At 39.9% G+C, this 17,463-nt stretch overlaps 1 protein-coding gene across 9 annotated transcripts in view; it reads right to left on the reverse strand.

Annotated features, from left to right (window-relative positions):
* Positions 1-17,463, reverse strand: part of LRRC8B (leucine rich repeat containing 8 VRAC subunit B) — an 86,209-nt gene that overhangs the window by 27,210 nt on the left and 41,536 nt on the right. For 6 of the 9 annotated variants that reach the window (XM_059688906.1, XM_059688903.1, XM_059688905.1 and 3 more), the window contains 2 exons: positions 13,598-13,652; positions 1,917-2,017 (listed from right to left, as the gene is read on the reverse strand). The exons of 1 other annotated variant lie outside the window; for it this stretch is intronic. The gene's annotated coding sequence lies outside the window, so the exon portion shown is untranslated. The remainder of the gene's footprint in view (positions 1-1,916; positions 2,018-13,597; positions 13,653-17,463) is intronic. 2 more of the 9 variants (XM_059688899.1, XM_059688901.1) reach the window with 2 other exon arrangements.

Raw genomic sequence — 17,463 nt, forward strand, 5'->3', positions numbered from 1 at the left:
CGAGGCAAATAGTGGTTACTTGCCAAAACCACCCAGTTAATGGTTATCTTTCTGTGGCCTGAAGCCCCCCACCAACCCAAACTCCATGCCTTCAATTGCATTATGCAAAAACATCTAAGTGCAGCTGGAATAGAGGAAGAGGAGTAGGTAAGGGAGAAAAGGGAAAAAGAAAAAAACAAAAACAAAAAGAATGTGAGAAAGCTCTGAAATGCTGCCAATGGTTATTTAAGATCAGTCCTATCTGAGGTGAGGGTAATCCTAAGTAGACGGCAAGATAGGCATACCTTGACCCATCATCTTCCAGTTTCCACCTTTGTCATTTCTTAAGAAGCTGTTTGGTAAATTCTCAACTTAATGCTCATCCCTCCCAGAGACATTACTATGTAATAAAAAATTTTGCTGCTCTGGATGGTGTGCTCAGTTGGTTACCAGGAGGTTGCCAGTTCGATTCCCAGTCCAGGGCACATGCTGGGGTTCTGGGATCAACCTCTGGTAGAGGCTATGCAGGAGGCAGCCAATCAATGTTGTGCTCTCACATTGATGTTTCTCTCTCTGTGTCAATCCCCCTCCCTTCTATTCACTCTAAAAAACAATGAAAAAATATCCTCGGGTGAAGATTAACACCAAAAATAATTGCCTAAAGTATAATGACAATTTTCTGCAAAATACATTTGAGAAGAGAACACTTATTTGCTTCGTAAGGTGATCCAGCTTCCAGGTTAGCCTCATAAGCAGGAGGTCTGGGTTTTATTTTGCAGAGGCAACTTTCTTGACTATTTTTTTCGGTTTCTAAAATATAGCATTTTTAGGTTCCTGACACTCTGTCACCTTTCACTCTGTTTTTTAAATGGAGAAGAATTCTTTCCGTGGAGGAATCCCTTCCCTATCTCTATAGCAATCTGATTCGAGGTCCTGTAAAGATGTTTTGTTTCTATTTCAGTAGAAAAAAGAAAAAAAAAAGAACCAGAAATGAAGAATACACTAGAAGAAATCAATAGCAGATTAGATGAAGCAGAGGACAGAATTTGTGATATGAAAGACAAGGTATCAGGAAATGCCCAATCAAATACCATATGATTTCATTTACACTGGAATGTAAAGAACAAAAATAAATAAACAAAACAGAAACAGGCTTATAGATACAGAGAACAGACTGATGGCTGCCAGACAGGAGGGGGACTGGGGAACTGGGTAAAAAAGGTAAAGGGATTAAGAAGTACAAATTGGTAGTTACAAAATAGTCATGGGGATGTCAAGTACAGCATAGGAAATATAGTCAATAATATTGTAATAACTAAATATGTTTTCAGGTGGGTACTGGAAATATCAGGGGGATCACTTTATAAAGTACATGACTAACCACTATGCTGTACACCTGAAACCAAAATAATATTGTATGTAAACTATAATTGAAAAATAAAACAACAAAAATGAGTAGGGAAACCTGATAATTTTTTCAGATTTTTGCATGACTATTTGATGAAAGAATAAGTGGATTTCCTCTAGAAGCATAACTAGGTGGGTGCCATTTCAGAAAGTCATATTTTGATTCAATTTGTAGTGGAACATCCATAGAACTGGGAATTGTGTAAAACAGTTCAGCCCTTCTCCCTACCAGGGTCTAGATGAGGGGTGGAGAACCTATTTCATCTGTTAGAGATACCACAAAGGAATTCCTTGTAATGGATGAACAGTATGAACCAGAGCATCTCTAAGGGCTTTTCTAGCTCAAAGGTTGTGACTTTGTTTTCTAAAGGGTCCCGAGTTAAATTAATCCAAGTATGCAACTGAAGTTGCAGGAGAAGATAAACTTAAACAGCTCTAACAATGACAATGGTATTTGACAGAGAATGAATACGACAAAGAACACAAGCCAACATTGACCAAAATAACGTATTTCAAATATTTATACTTACAACAATAAAAAAATGATTCCAATAATTTGACAATGCTTCAATCAGGAGGCCTACACCTTTTAAAATTTCTTAGAAACACCATCTCTGTGTTTGTCTTCATTCTATGAGAAAGCACAGATATCTTGAAATAGCTGCAATTACTTAAAAAAATTGAGATACTGTATTCACAGAACTTCTCCATAAAAAATTTAATATTAGAAGTAAATTTTCATAAATCAGTTCACTTTCCACACTGTGGCACATCTTGGCAAAGCTATATAAACAGAATCTCACTCACAGATTAGATCATACTCACTCCCCGAACTCCCTTAAATGACAGAAAATTTTCTACAGAAATTTAGGCATAATAGATTTAAAATCCCATGTCTACAGTACATTTTTAACACTTAGCTTTTCCCAACCAATCTACAAATGTTAGTTTCCCTCACTTAGTCCTCATACAGTTGGTCTTGCTTGCATTTATCAGCTGTCCTGTCAGACCTTGTAATTTCTGCACTGATTTAAAACCACACATCTGTCCAAATGAGAAGACTCAACACTCTTAAAAATTAGCCTACTGATTTCATTAGAAATAGTCACAAGTAAATAACTTTTTTAAAAAATATATTTTATTGATTTTTTACAGAGAGGAAGGGAGAGAGATAGAGAGTTAGAAACATCGATGAGAGAGAAACATCGATCAGCTGCCTTCTGCACATCTCCTACTGGGGATGTGCCCACAACCCAGGTACATGCCCTTGACGGGAATCGAACCTGGGACCTTTCAGTCCGCAGGCCGACGCTCTATCCACTGAGCCAAACCGGTTTCGGCGTAAATAACTTTTTAAGACACAGCTCAGACATAGGGCTAAATTTCTCTGAAATTATGATATTTATTAAATGTAGTTACCCTTTTATATTCATTTTTTTACCTTTGAGGATTAATAAAAGCCATTCTTAGTATCTTCTTCAAATAATCATTTGCAATAGTTTAAATTACATATGCATTAATGAATTTGAAATGTGACAACATTCTAAAACAAAAAATTTTTAAATTTGGTGCGAAAAATTTTAGTGTCTATATAACCTCTGAATGTTGCTGGGAAGGTTAGTATACATTTGATATTTGCCCTGAAGATATGATCCTCATTTAATATGGTTTATTAAATACCTGAAATCCACTCACTGACCCCAAACTGTATTTCAGATATTTTTTTAGCAATAATCTTGCTTCCTTGTCATTTTTCAAAGATAAAAAAAATTGGACATATCTGAAAGTTACTTTGGATTTACCAGTGTATGTGTAAAGCCTGCTTAGTAATTACTAACCAGTATCAAGTTATTTTGCAGGCCAGAGAGCACAGTTAGTGTGTATGACAAACGAGCTGTATACTCATTCATGGTTAGCACCACCGGGCCATGACTTTCTCATTCACATTTTTCAAAGGCTTACAGCATACGATATACACCTGCATTTATGTGCAGCAAGCATGATAAAGACATTTGGTGTGTGAAACATTTTACATATTCTCCCATTGTACTGCATCTGTAATGTGCCAGAAAAGTAATTAGTGCATCATTCCAAAATGTTATTTAGCCATGATGAGATTTCTGGCATACAATACAGCTTTTAAAAAATATTGCAAATACATTTTCTACTTTAAACACAATATTTCTATGAAAGCAGAGAAATACAAATCTCCACCTATAGTAATATTTTTAAATAATCATAGTGAGAAACTACTGTAACCAGTCTGTCAGAGAATGATAACTCACTTCAGGTTCACCATACTTATTCTAACTGAAAATTATCTGTAAAGAACTTTTGTCTTTTTAAGAATTATAAACTTTTCCTCAAATGCAGATTTCCTTTGATGAGTCCCTTGTCAATAAAAGAGCAAATAAAAATCTATTATTAATGATATCTACTATCTAGTTTCCTAGTTTCAAATAACTTTCATTTATATTAATTTGTGTCATGCTTACAATAAGCCACTGAGATAAATATAATTTTTCATATTGTGATAAATATTATTTTTCATATTTTATAAGCATAGAAAATAAGGCAGGCCCAAAGACATTACCATGTCCCAGTTGACAAAACCAGGAAGAAATAGATATAAACAAGAACCTCGGTCCTCAGACTCAAATCTCAAGCCTTGTCCACCAGACCACACTGTCTCATTCAATCCATTTACTATGCCAGTCTTGGTTCTCTCAAACGCTAAAGGAAAAGCTGAATATTTAACTGTCTTTTTCAACTGCAATGGACTGAATATTTGTGTCCCCACCACGTGAGAAAGTGAGAAACGTAGCCCTCAATGTGATAGTGGTAGAGGTGATGCCTCTGGGAGGTGATTAGGTCCTGAGGGGAAGCCCACCTGAATGGGAGTAGTGTGCCTATGAAAGGAACCCTAGTGAGCTCTCTTGCCGTGCTACCATATGAGGACAGAGCAAGAAGGTGGCTGTCTATGAACTAGGACGTGAGCTCTCATCAGACACAATGCATCTTGAACTTGGACTTTCTAGCCTCCAGAACTGTGAGAAATACATGTTTGTTAAGCCACCCAGTTTATATAGTAGTTTGTCACAGCAGCCCCAACTGATGAAGATACCAGTTTATCCCCACATCTGCACTGTAACTGGGTTCTACTACAATCTTTTGAAAAACAAGGATGTAAATGTACAGTTTTCTGCCATGTCTCCAATCACAGATTATATAATCTACTTTCTCAGCTAACACTTTCCCCTACTAAACATTTTCCATTGATCTAAGAGTAAATATATAAATAAATAACATCTGAATGTAATGATGTATGAAAAGCCTCAAGTCTTCCGATATATTAACTGATGTTAATTTTTCTCATTGAAGTGTTTAACTGGAGAGCTAGAGCATGGCTGTCCTTTGTCATTACAAAATGCAATACCGTTTCTGTGTCTAGGAAATTTTTTCCAGACGGTATTATTGCAAACAATGAGGATTCAATCCAAATCAGATCTCTATTTCTAATACACAAATGCACTAAATCAGTTCAAAGAAACAATGTTAAGAGTAAAGGATTTTATGGTCCTAATCCCATTCCTTTAGCTTTCAAACCTCATTAAAAAATCATAAAAACTTTTCAAAGCACATGAATTTCATTTGACAATCTCACCCCAAAGTCTCTCAGACTGGAACAACAACACTCAAGTTAGGCATCTTTACTTTCCACTAGTCCTTACTTTACTTTGAAAGCATTTCCAAAATAACCAGTGACAAAATAAACAAATGATGATCAGATGGTATTTAGAGTCATTGTATGCTAAGAACTGGCGGATACTTCAAAGATCCCTGTTCTCTGACCCCAGGCAGGGCTATAGCTAAACAATTCAAAATGGGGGTTTTGTCGTTTTACTCTCACTGAAAATTGATTTAAAAGTCTTATATCCCTTCAAAATGTTTAGTACTACTTCAAGATGTTTCTTGGGTCAATCATACAGCTAACTGAAATTTAAATTCACCTCTTTGAGTTCTCTCTCTGGGAAACAAAGCATCAGTATCCCTGATAAATTTGCTCCTTTATTTTAAATAACCCCTTGAGAGGAGTTTTGGGGGATAAGGTGAAAAAAGGTGATGTGATTTAAGGAGCACTAACTGATAGTTACTGTTAGGTCCATCAACTGATGGAATTCATACCTCCTCCCCTAGGAAAATGACCTTCAGATCATTTTGCAATGGACTTGCCCTTTTGCTCAGACCACATTCCATTTACTAAGACAGGTAACTTTCCCCTTTGGATTGCCCAGGATCTGGGCCTGCCCAGAGAATTCCCTACCGAGAAAAAGTCCGCCTAGAATCCCTTAAAATCTCTCTGACTCCCCTTTCCTGGGTGCTGGCACGTTTGGGGCTCAGCCCATCTGTTTTCCAGATGACCTAAGAAATTCATAATTCTTTATGTGTTTTGGCCTCATGCACACCTCCTTTGGCGACCCTAAGAGTTACAAAATAGTCCTGGGGATTTAAGGGAAAGCATAGGGAATAGAGTCAACAATGCTGTAAAGCTATCTATGGTGCCAGGTGGGCACTTGAATTATTGAAGGAGACACTTTATAACCAAATGAATGTCTATCTGCTCTGTTGTACACTTGAAAGTAATACAAAATACTGTTGAATCCAAACTGTAATAGAAAAATAAAATAATAAAGAAAGAATACCTTGAACTACTCTTTAGAGATCTGAGAAGTACCCAAATGATCACTAGCAAGACACTCAGTATGCCAGTTTATATCCCTTACCATTTGATTCAGATCATGTCAATACTGTATAGCAACTTTCAAATAACAAACACCCTTCCCAAATTTAGTTGTGCTTTTGAGACCTAGAACGGAACTAAGATTTATCTAGTAAAGTGTTTCTCTCCTTTTAATATCCACAAAAAGCACTGGAGAGCTTATTAAAACACAAAGTGAGTGGTCCTACCCTCAGAGTTTCTGGTTCATTAGGTCTGAAGCAGGCCCCACGAATGTGCATGTCTAACAAATTCCTAGCTAATGTGGCTGCTGCTGGTGCAGAGACCATTTATAAGTATCACAAATCGATGACAGCAGTTCTCAATTTTGGCTTCACATTAGAATCACTTGGGGCACAATAAAATGAAACCTAAATCCAGGCCCCACTCCCATGGAGCAATTCAAGTGGTCCAGGTAAGGCCAAAATTATTATTATTACTACTATTTCTAAATCTTTGGAGGAGGAGAAAGCCCACCAGAAAGACTGGCAATAAAATATCTGGGAAAAGTGCCTACCTTTTAAGTCTTCTGGACGTTTCCCTAGATGTCTAGGGTACCTCCTCCTCACCGCCACAGACTGTTAAAGCACAGCTACCATCTCCCCCATGAGCCTCAGAGGCTCAGCTATGTGAGGCAGGGAAATAGCGAGTCACTGACTCGAGATTTGCAGGACGGTTGGAGGAGGAGGAATTAGAAACAAGGAGGCTATTTCAACCATGTGGGCCAGAAATAATAAGGGAAATGTTTAATGTATTTGAAAAGAAAGCAAAGAATGAACTAGTCACTGTAAATGAAAATTCATACCACTGGCCAACACCAAATAGAGAAGCAGGAGTCAAGTAGATTCAGATTTTGGTCCTATGCTATTGTAGTGCCTTCCACAGTTTCTAGCACACAGTGCACCATAAATATTTGTACATTAAAGAACTGACCCTACAAAAATGCAGAAGGCAGAAAACAGTATGTTCAGATGTTTAGGAAGGGTGTCTCTCTCTACAGCCTTTGCGGAGAGAGGCTGCAACTCATCGCATACAGATGGGAAGGATGTTGGCTGGCTATTTTGCGTATTCCAAACCTTAAAGCCTTAAAAAAAAAAAAAGGTTTTATTTCTCGTGATTCTGTGGGTGGTTCTCTGCTTCATGGTGTTGGCTGGCACAAAGGAAGCTGGAAGATGCAAATGTCCTCATTCATCAGGCGGGGAGCTGGTGCTACTGCTGGCTGGCAGTTCCCTCATGTGAGGCTTCACGTGGCCGTTTGCGTGTCCTCACACAGTTGCACTCCAAACACACAGGTGAAAGCTGCAGGTCTGTTATGGCAGAGCCCTGGAAGCTACAGTGTCACATGCAACACATTCTAGTGGCCAAAGGAGTTACACGGCCAGCCCTGATTCGAGGAGAGAGGAAGCGAACACCTTTCAATGGGAAGAGTGCCAAGGAATTGCAGCCGTGTTTAACCACCACAGTCCATTCTCTGTCCACAAACTTACATTCCCATGCATACAAGGCCTGCTCACCCTCTCCCCAAGTCCCTGCCCCCCAAAGTTTTAGCCCACTACGGCATCAAGTTCAGGCTTCAAATCCAGGATCGTGTCACCTAAATCAGGTCCTCAATACTATGAGACAATGTCCTTAAGTTTCTTAGAGACCCTTACATCTAGCTGAAAAGATCTAGGAGGTGCTGCCTTAAATCTTTTGAAATCTTAATACTAGGTCTTACAGCTATGCCCTGGCTTTTATTTTTATCCCGAGACCAAGTTTTATGGCAGTAGTGTTCTGGACCTAATCTTTAGACCTGAGGTGATTTCTTTACTCACAGTACCTTTTACTGGGTAAGGAAGCTGGTCCATGGGAAACAGTTTTATTTATCACCCTAGAAAATTATCATCTGGAAATATTTCCTCTAAAGTCAACTTAAAATCTGAATAGTCTCTTTTTAAATTCATCTCTGCAATACTTTGATTACAGGTGGTTAAAAAAATAAGCTAATTGGCACTTCAATATTCTGCTGGAAAATCTCCCAAGTTAGAACCACAATTCATTAGGTTCATTTTCAATCTTCCATGTAGGGGACAGTCTTGCTGATTTTTCCTCCACTATATAAAACAATGGTATCATTTTATGTTCTCCAATAGCAAGTTTCCTCACTGTTCTTCCGGGAAACATTTTTTTTAAATCCTTACCAAAGGATATGTTTTTATTGATTTTTAGAGAAAGAGGAAGGGAGGGAGAAAGAGAAATATTGATGTGAGAGAGAAACATTGATCAGCTGCCTCCTGCACGCACCTCAACAGGGGATGGAACCCACAACCTAGGTATGTGCACTGATCGGGAATCAAACCCGCAACCTTTTGGTGTACAGGGTAATGCTCCAACCAACTGAGCCACCCACTGAGGGCCCAGCCAACATTTAATAGCCTTCTTACTGCCCTTCAGGTCTTCACTGCCATCTGGTCTCAAAGCTCATGCCAGATGTTTTGTTATGACAGCACCGCACTTCTAGGTATAGTTGTTGTTTTGGCTCTTAATTGCCATGTAACAAACCATCCCAAAACTCAGCAGCTAAAATAGCAAAATCATTCTCCTGATGCTGTGGGATGATGAGGCAATCTGTTTCACATGGTGTTGGCTTCAATGCTGGGATGGCTGGAAGGTCCAAAATGCCTCAATCACAGAGCTGGCACTTGGGCTGGCTGCTGGCCTGGAGCTCAGCTTAGGCTGGTGACCAGGGGCCTGGCCGCTCCTCCACCCAGCCCGATAGGCTTCCTCATAGCAGGGTGGCTCAGTTCTAAGGAGGAACCTTTCAAGCACATGAATGCAGAAGCTACAATTCTCTTTAGTCCAGCCTTAGAACCCTACACCATTTCTGTCCCATTGGATTGCTTCAAAAAGGAAACAGGGTCAGCTCAGATCCAAAGGGAGGGGAAACAGAGAGTCTATCTCTTGATGGGAGAATCACAAAATATTTGCAGTCATCTTTGATCCCCCATAGGAAGTCGTGAGTATTTAAGTAGTAGATAGTGTCATAGAAATGAATTAATAACTCTTCGAGAGAGTAAATTTAGTGAGTGAATAACAGAACTTTTCTCCCCTAGATAATATATCAGATGAAGGACTACCAGACACAGAACAATAAAGGGGGAGAGAGAAGCAGGGTCAATGAAATAAAGGAGAAGCGTGGTATTTCTGGAACACAAAAACCAAAGAGTTTCAAGGAGAGAAGCTGGCATCATAGTCCAATAACACAGAGAAACCAAAGGAGAACAGAGAGGTGTGATACCATTCTGCAACCTCTTACCCAAAGCAGTAGAGTGGTCTAAGAAACAATCATAAAACTATTCTAAATATTAAGATTTATATGATTAACCCTAATCATTTAAAGCCCCAGGAGAAAGTTACTGAATACGGCAATTAAAACCACGGGAACAACCTTAGATATCCTAATAAAAGCTCAGTTGCTCTGAGTTTTAAGGAACATTCTTTTTTAAAATTATTTTTTTGCATTATTTAAAGTACTGCATCTGTCTCCTTTTTCCCTGATTGACCACCCCAGCCCCTACAACCCCCCAGGACAAGCCCCCACCACCCCAATGTCTGTGTCCATTGGTTATGCTAATATGCATGCATACAAGTCCTTTGGTTCATCTCTTACCCCCCTACCCTCTCTATGAGGTTGGATGGTCTGTTCAGTGTTTCTTTGTCTCTGGATCTATTTTTGTTCATCAGTATGTGTTCATTATATCCCACATATGAGTGAGAGCATGTGATAGTTATCTTTCTCTGACTGGCTTATTTTGATTAGTATAATGCTCTCCAGGCCCATGCATGCTGTTGCAAATGGTAAGAGTTCCTTCTTTTTTACAGCAGCAACGTAGTATTCCATTGTGTAGATGTATCACAGTTTTTTAATCCATTCGTCTGCTGATGGGCACTTAGGATGTTTCCAGAACATTCTTTACTTATCCTTGTTTCTCACAGTCATGAAATAAATCATGTATTAATTAATTAAAAAAATTTAAAGGCAGACTGACTTCTGCGTGCAGTGCCTCATTTAAATGTCTGGAGTCTTGAAAGCTTGATTACGCTATGTTCTCCTAAAAATGGACCTTCACAGCTTGTTTGGAGGTTCTAGCAGCTACTCATTTACCCTTGACTGAAGACCAGTCCTCTCCTCTGGGAGGAAGGTCATCTACTTTGGGAGGGATGAATGTGGACCAGTGAGGAAGGAAGGGGACACCTGCCTAGCCAGCCAGATCAGCTGAATCAACCCTGGCCATCAACAGGGTGACAGATGTCAAAGCCAGATTGCCCTCCCATCCCATCATGTATTTAATTTAGATGGTGATTATCTCAGAGGAAAAACCCTCTTAATTCTTGGATGTTTTTAGTGAACTACCAAATTAACTAGAACATATTTAAAGAAGTTGCAGCCACATGATTATAATATTATTTGTTGAGCATATGCCGCCAGTGGCTGCATAATTCTTAGAATGTGTATCTTCAAGCCCTTCTCCACCAACTTCATTGTTTACAAAAATGTCTCCCTGACATCCATCTCCACCTCACAGTAAGAAAGCCATAAAATAGAGCCAAACTCAGTGCCTCTGCAGTTTCTTGTGAATCATACATGCTCTCCTTTCAAATGACTGGCTGAAAGCAGAGATCATCATTCCATTCGCTTCTCCTAATTCTTCCATAGGTGACCTACCTTCACAAGAGCAGAATCATATGGACTATATACTCCAGGAAGAAACCAGAGAGATTTGCAAAGTCCAAGTCTTTACAAATAAGGAAATGAAAGTTCAGAGATGTTCAAGTGGCTTCTCTAGGGTCAAAGGGTAAAACATGAGCGTAGGGCCAAGTTTCTTAATTTGAAAAGAATTGGATGGTTAGCAGTACTGATTCTGGACATGTAGCCTAATTAATAATAGACCTTTCTAATAAAAATAAAACAGGGCTTTGGAACATGAAGCTGCAAATATAGTCCAGAACAATTCTATGCTATAATTTTTCAACTATAATTCAAAATGAGATCTTCTTTTTTAACTTTGGAGCAGACAAACCAGTGTATTCTTGAAATTCTTAAAAATATGAGTGACTCATCTTAAACCTTTCTCTAAAGTTAACATTTACATGCACTCAATTATGGAGGCTAGAACTTAGGATACCAAGGAGATACGAGGCCTTGTTCTGCTTTCACAGGATTTATATTCCTACTAGAGGCCCAGCGCACGAAATTCATGCACGGGTATGGTCCCTAGGCCTGGCCTGCAATCAGGGCCTTCTTCCCCGGATGCCAGCCCAACCCCCCACTGCCACCCACCCCAGGGTCCCCTCCACCATTGGGCGATCGGAGCCTGCCGGACAGGGGGAGATACCAAGAGGTTGGCTTTTGCAGCCGGCTCGCCAGCCCCGCCTCTGGTTGCCCTCTATGTTGGGGGCAACTGGTAGGGTGGGGGCCTTGGCCTGGTGCCACCCGTGTCCACCACCACCCACTGTCAGTTCCCTGAGCACCATCAGGTGATCGGAGCCTGCCTCCTGGGGGCAGGGACCGAGAGATTGGCCTGCAGGCCCCGATTGGGCGATGGGGGCATGTGGGCTGGGGCAAATCCTGCATTGAGCGTCTGCCCCCTGGTGGTCAGTGTGCATCAGAGTGACCAGTTGTTCCGCCATTCAGTTGATTTGCATATTACCCTTTTATTATATAGGATTGTGGAGGGAAAACATGCATAGCTGAAAGCACCCCATCTTATAGCGTCACTTCTATGCCAAAATGGGTACGATGAAAGCTAAACCCAAACAGTCCTACATTTGGTTCCATACAAACCAAACAACCCAAGAGACTGCGTGAAACATAACTGAACAACAACACTTGTCAGAGAGGGGTCAGAACATTAATCTGTTCATGTAACAAATATTTACAATGCCTACTATGTGCCAGGGGGAGTTCTAAGTGGTCGGGGAAATACAGGTATGTCAGATAGACAAGACCCTGCTCTGACTGACCTTACTGGGTAGTAAAGAAAGAGACAATAACCAAGTAGATAGCACAAAGTCAGAAACACTATGAAGACTCTAAAGCTACGTTAGGTTGGAGGGTCAGGGAAGGCCTCCTTTGAGGGACTGCCATTAAAGCACAGATCACAGATCTAAATGGAGCCAGACGTGATGATGCTGAGGAGGGTGAGGGTCATTCCACGAAGGAGTAAGAAGCTCAGGGTGTGTGAGGATCAGAAAGGAGGCCCCGCGGCTGGCATGGCAGCAGCCTGTGGAAAGAAGATGAGTGGCAGAGGGCCTGCAGCCAAGGTAAAGAGTTTGGATAATGCACAGTTCAGGAGTGACGGAAAAGCCACCAAAGAGCCATACGTGCAGGAAGAGTTGATATGAGCTTTTAAAAATTTAGAGTCAAATCAATGAATCAGCAGGGAAATGCAGCTATATTCAAAAAGTCAGCGGATCTGCATCTTCATCTATAAAAAGAAGGGTGTTCAGAAAGCCAGGGAACAGACCCAATGTGCTCACCACTGCTCCCCCTCGACTCTACGCTCAGGGTGACACACTTTTTTAAAAAAAATATATTTTATTGATTTTTTGCAGAGAGGAAGGGAGAGGGATAGAGAGTTAGAAACATCGATGAGAGAGAAACATCGATAAGCTGCCTCCTGCACACCCCCCACTGGGGATGTGCCTGCAACCAAGGTACATTCCCTTGACCGGAATCGAACCCAGGACCCTTCAGTCCACAGGCCGATGCTCTATCCACTGAGCCAAACTGGTCAGGGCAGGGTGACACACTTTTAAGACATATGTTGTACTCACACTAGAAAGTCATGCTATTTCATACAGTGCATAAATCAAAGTCAAAAGCTCTGCCACAGAGCTAATCTAAGATTAATCTTCTATAACTATAAAAGAAGAATGATGTTTGCAGGAAGCAACAGAACACAGGACTTATTTATTTCTGACTTGCCTACTCTCAGAAAGCATGGCCATCTATTACTTATGAAAACCTGGCAAACCAATTCTATGCGTTAAAAATACCACCTTAAACAAAAGTCTGAAAAATACAGACATGGAGTCATGCAGTCTAATGGAGACATTATATTCTTTAGATTTTTAATGTTAAAAATGAAAAATCTCTCCCCTCTCTCTCTCTCTCTCACACACACACACACACACACACACACACACACACACACACACACGCTTTCCTATATACAAAATTGACAAAGCACAGTAAGATAACATTTTACCAAACTGCATATAGATTTAATTTTCTGTTTAACTGGTTTAAAAACATCAGGATTTTACTCATGCCATCTATAAAAATAGTTATATTTTTTACATACTAAGTATTCATTATTTGTTCGCCCCAAGCTACCAATGTAATAGTAATTATCTTTACCATGTGTTCACAATTCAGAATATTAATCTTACCCTATGAATGCTGGTCAACCGGAAACTTTGCAATTAGTTTCTATTTGAAAAATTCCTAAAGAGAAATCATAAACATATTGTTATATTTTACGCATCACAGGACTCCAACACAATTTGTCAATTTATATGGTACTAAAACTTTCAACATACAAAAAAGTAACTTTTTAAAAAATTGAGTGTTGCCCTAGCTGGTTCGGCCCACAGACTGAAGGGTCAAATGTTTGATTCTGTACCTCGATTGCAGGCTCAATCTTTGGCCCTGGTCGGGGCATGTGCAGAGGCAACCAATCGATCTGTCTCCCTCACTTCGATGTTTCTCTCTCTCTCCCTTTCTCTCTCTAAAAATCAATGGAAAAGATATCTTCGGGTGAGGATTAACAAAAAAATAAATAAGAAAGTGAGTGTTGCTAAAGAGCTAAAGAGATCACCTTCTGACCTCTCATAAAAGGTGTTAACTAATACCCAGGGAAAGAAACAAGTCACTATCAGAAATTACAGATTTAATCTCATCACCATGGCAACTTATAAAGTGTAGTATATGAACATTAAATTTTTAGTGAAAAATGAGATAAGCATTATATCTAAGGCACCACTCATTTCATAAATAAAAGATAGAAACACCAATTAAAAATATTTATGCTTCGTACAGAAAAAAAGGAAAACATGGGGGAAGGAAGAAAGATTTAATATTTGAGATTGTTTTCTCATTCCAGTTTTTTTTGTTTTATTTTTGCTGGACTGGTAATTTTACACAATTGTGCCATTGTAAAATTCAATGGCAAAACACAGATCTCCTTTGCCTCACCATTTATCATAGGCTTTCTCGATGTTAGTTTCTCCAAACATAATTCATACATGGGTATGTCATAGTTTACAAAACCATTTCGCTACAGAATATTAGATCTTTTCTTTTTATTACTAATAATGTTGTAAACATTTCTGTACTCTGGTCATATGATTTCTTTTGCATAGACTTTGAAAATGAGATAAAGAGCATGAATATTTTAAGGCCTCTGATACGTAACATCAAATTATTTCCCAAGAAGGTTATGCTAATTTTCTTTCCTATAAACAATATATCAGTAGAAATTTCACCAGATGTTAGAATCACCATTAAAAAAGGCAAAAAACAAACCAATCCCAACAACAACAAATAAAAGACACTTCACTAATTCCATGAAAAAATGATCTTATTATTGCTTTATTTTGCATTTCTTTAAGTGGGGTTGAACACTTACCAATGTTTTATTAATGAGTTTCATTCTTTTTTCTACTTATTTACCTAAACCAGAGGAATATATTGCCGAGAGATATAAATGTAGAACTTAAAAAAAGCTTTCTCAGAATGACAATCTGTCAGCTCAGAGTGCAACCATTGCTATTAGGTAAACACACACACCACACAACAACAACAAACAAAATATACTTCAGTTTCTTTATTCAGGCTAAAGCCAAATAACTCTAATTTTAGAAACCATAGCAGAAGTTATCGGCTTTCTTCCTCCCCAGCAGCAAACAAAAGTACAAGTTGGAAGGATGAGCATGCAAAAATACTAAATGGCAATGCTTCTCAGAACAGAATAAATAGTCCATGTGAGGCAGGATAAAAACAAGCCTGGGACTCACAGTAATTCTGCAGGCCCAGCTGCCCAGAGACAGCATCTGTGGCTTCTCCAGTTTGCTATGCTAATGAATGTTACAAAACTAGCATTCTCTCCTCCCTCAAAAACATTTTCTTTCCCCAGCAGCAGGGCACAGGACATATATTTTCACTTTAAAAGTCAATTCCCGAAAGTCATCTTTGAATCTGGAAGACAAGCAAAACACTGAGACTTCCCTTTCTCAAGTAAGAGCTTCTGTTCAGAAGGTTCCCCAAAAGAGATTGATAAGGGACTACTCCCCAGTGACTATGGCTTAAGGAACAATAGGGGCAACCAGCCTTCTTCTTTTTTTAAAAAATATATTTTATTGATTTTTTTTACAGAGAGGAAGGGAGAGGGATAGAGAGTTAGAAACATCGATGGGAGAGAAACATTGATCAGCTGCCTCCTGCACATCTCCCACTGGGGATGTGTCCGCAACCAAGGTACATGCCCTTGACCAGAGTCGAACCCGGGACCTTTCAGTCCGCAGGCTGACGCTCTATCCACTGAGCCAAACCGATTAGGGCGCAACCAGCCTTCTGATAGAAAACAAAGGCCCCAAGGTTTTTACTGTGAAAAGTGAGAAGAAGCCTGAATGCTCTTATTTCTTGCTTGTCAGTAGAAAGAATGGAGATTGACAAAACAAACTCTCTTGTAGTAAATCGAAGAACTACTGTAAAACTTTGGAATCTGAGAAGGGCTTTCCATTTGGGTGAGTTTGTCTTTTAGTGAAAAGTAAAATTCTACAATTAAAGATTTAGCAAGAAGTCAAGAATCTTCTCATAGTCACTTGATGTCGTTTTGCAGGTCATCAAATGCGGCAAGAATCACTGCAATATCCTAGTCACTTTGCTTTGTGCAATTCCGAAAGGTTAAGGCTTTCAGGGATGTGAAATTAAAGTATCCCATTTCATCAATTTGAAAGGAACATTTCACTTTACCATCTGTCCCACCCTGGGATCACGTCCATGAATCACTTCCCTGAGCCACCCTGACCTCCACAGGCTGACGCCACTGCTCTTCCATCTCTGTCCCTAGAACACTTTACTAATAGTTCTCTCACACTGTTCCGCAAGCAATTGCCTCACATTCCTTGGGGACTGGGGCAGGACCCCTGGGATCTACCCCAGTGTCTCTTCCCAGTGCTAGATTGAGGGTCTGGGTATCACAGTGGCTTCCATGCACCGATTCATCCAAGGGGTGTTGAAAACAACTCTGGAAACTGAATTAGATTGAACAAAAATAGTATCTACCAGAACCTCTCTCAGGAATTGTTCAGAATGTGGTTGGAAGGAAAGATAAGGAATCTGCTATTTTACTTCTGGTCCATTGAAATCCTGGGAACGGGCAGAGGGGGAACCAGAGGGCCTCTTTGGCTACGCTCTTCCCTGTCCTAGAGTGCTTGCCTTCTCCTCTTAACAATGTCATGAACCAGGATTTAAAGAATACCAGTCTGAAGTGGTATTAGTAATACTGATCAAATCATTAGCCTGCCCAAGTAACACATTACTTGCTCACCTAGAGCGACCCCATGTCTAGTCCTGTCCTGTCCTATCCCCACCATTAAAAAATTAGTAAATAATTACTGAATGAACAAATAACACCAGATCAGGATCAAACCCCAATAGGAATGAAGGGTTCAGCAGGCCTGGCTCTCTGAAAGATCTGTGAACACACTGGTGCACTCGCACGATGGGTCTGGAAGGGGGCACACACGGTGGAGGGGAGAGAGCCTCACGCATTGCCATCACCCTGGGGCAGAAGCAGATGCTAAGCCTTCACCCTACAGCAGCGGTTCTCAACCTGTGAGTCGCGACCCCTTTGGGGGTCGAACAACACTTTCACAGGGGTTGCCTAAGACCATTTGAAAACACATATATCCAGTGGTTCTCAACCTTCCTAATGCCACGACCCTTTAATATAGTTCCTCATGTTGTGGTGACCCCCAACCACAAAATTATTTTTGTTGCTACTTCATAACTGTAATTTTGCTACTGTTATGAATCGTAATGTAAATATCTGATATGCAGGATGTATTTTCATTGTTACAAAGTGAACATAATTAAAGCATAGTGATTAATTACAAAAACAATATGTAATTATATATGTGTTTTCTGATGGTCTTAGGCGACCCCTGTGAAAGGGTCATTTGACCCCCAAAGGGGTCGCGACCCACAGGTTGGCGACCCACAAGTTGAGAACTGCTGCCCTATAGGAAGGAAG

This window comes from Myotis daubentonii, chromosome 3 (genome assembly GCF_963259705.1).
Source record: "Myotis daubentonii chromosome 3, mMyoDau2.1, whole genome shotgun sequence".
Taxonomy (NCBI): domain Eukaryota; kingdom Metazoa; phylum Chordata; class Mammalia; order Chiroptera; family Vespertilionidae; genus Myotis; species Myotis daubentonii.